General features: G+C 41.2%; 1 pseudogene; it reads right to left on the reverse strand.

The window, feature by feature from the left end:
• Positions 1 to 205: 205 nt before the first annotated feature.
• Positions 206 to 618, reverse strand: LOC118650688 (annotated as a pseudogene).
• Between the last annotated feature and the right edge of the window lie 651 nt (positions 619 to 1,269).

Consider the following 1,269-nt stretch of genomic DNA (forward strand, 5'->3'; position numbering starts at 1 on the left):
AAAATACTGTGATAAGCTTGCCTCTATGATACCAAGAAGATATTCTAGTCTGAGCTTAATATGCTTCCCATGTTTTCTACTAGATGCTTCTTTTCTGCTACTTTTCATCCTTTTACATATTTTATATCAGAGGTTTGGTACAACTTTTAAAACTTTATTAACAGGTGCAAATCTAGTATCCAGAGATTTCTTCTCAAAAGGCACTCTAATTCATCAGATAGCCCAGCAGTTTCATTCTCATGAACATTCTAGCCATGAGAAGATGTAATAGGGCACAGATGAATCCAGTGAGTAGAAGAAGAAATCTACTGAGTTTTGGAATGTTTGGTGCATTGGGTCAGTCTGGGATTATGAAACCTAAACTCCCATTGTGAACAGAAAGTTGGATGTGAGTCCTTCCATAATATATTGTCCATTTACTCTCTAGGCCAAAAAAGCCACTGGTCTCTGGAGATTCAATAATAACATCATAAATTATTCTTCCAGGGATCAGAAAGTAAGACACCACCAATAGAGCATACACCGTCATGGCAGAGGGCATGTGCCCTAGAGTGGCTTCTTCAGCTTCAGGTTGGGGCATTCGAGCACTAAGAATGGGACTTGGTACAAAGTCTCCATATTGGTGGTGGCAAGGCGAGTTCATGTTGTTAATCCGTTCTTCAAGTGAAGATGTTCAGTAGGTAATTGGATATACAAACTCAGACTTCAGGAGAGAGGCCTGGCTAGAGACATACATTTAGGAGTCATTTTCATATAGACAGCGTTTAAGCCCTGAGACTGGATGAGGACGTCAAGGGAGTGAGTATGGGAAGAGAAGAGAAGAGAAGAGAAGAGAAGAGAAGAGAAGAGAAGAGAAGAGAAGAGAAGAGAAGAGAAGAGAAGAGAAGAGAAGAGGACAAGGGCTAAGCCCTAAGGTCTGAGAGAAGATGAGTAACCAGGAAGAAACTGAAAAGGACCAAACATTGGGGTAGGAGGAAAACCAAGTGCATGGGTGTCCCAGAGGCTAATGAAGAAGGAGAAAGTGATAAACTGGATCAGTGCTAACACCAGCATAGTAAGATGGGAAATCATAAAAGACCATTGGATTTAGCCATGGAAATCTCGACAAGAACAGTTTCAGTGGAATGATGGGTGTGAAAGCTAGACTAGAATAGGTTGAGAGTATCAGATTAGAGGTGTTGGGAGACTGTAGTTATAAGCATGGAGGAGTATTTGCAGGAGAGGAGGGGTCATGCTAATGGGAATGTGAATAGGAATGATGCATCAGAA

The sequence above is a fragment of the Myotis myotis genome, unplaced genomic scaffold (genome assembly GCF_014108235.1).
Source record: "Myotis myotis isolate mMyoMyo1 unplaced genomic scaffold, mMyoMyo1.p scaffold_m19_p_3, whole genome shotgun sequence".
Taxonomy (NCBI): Eukaryota; Metazoa; Chordata; class Mammalia; order Chiroptera; family Vespertilionidae; genus Myotis; species Myotis myotis.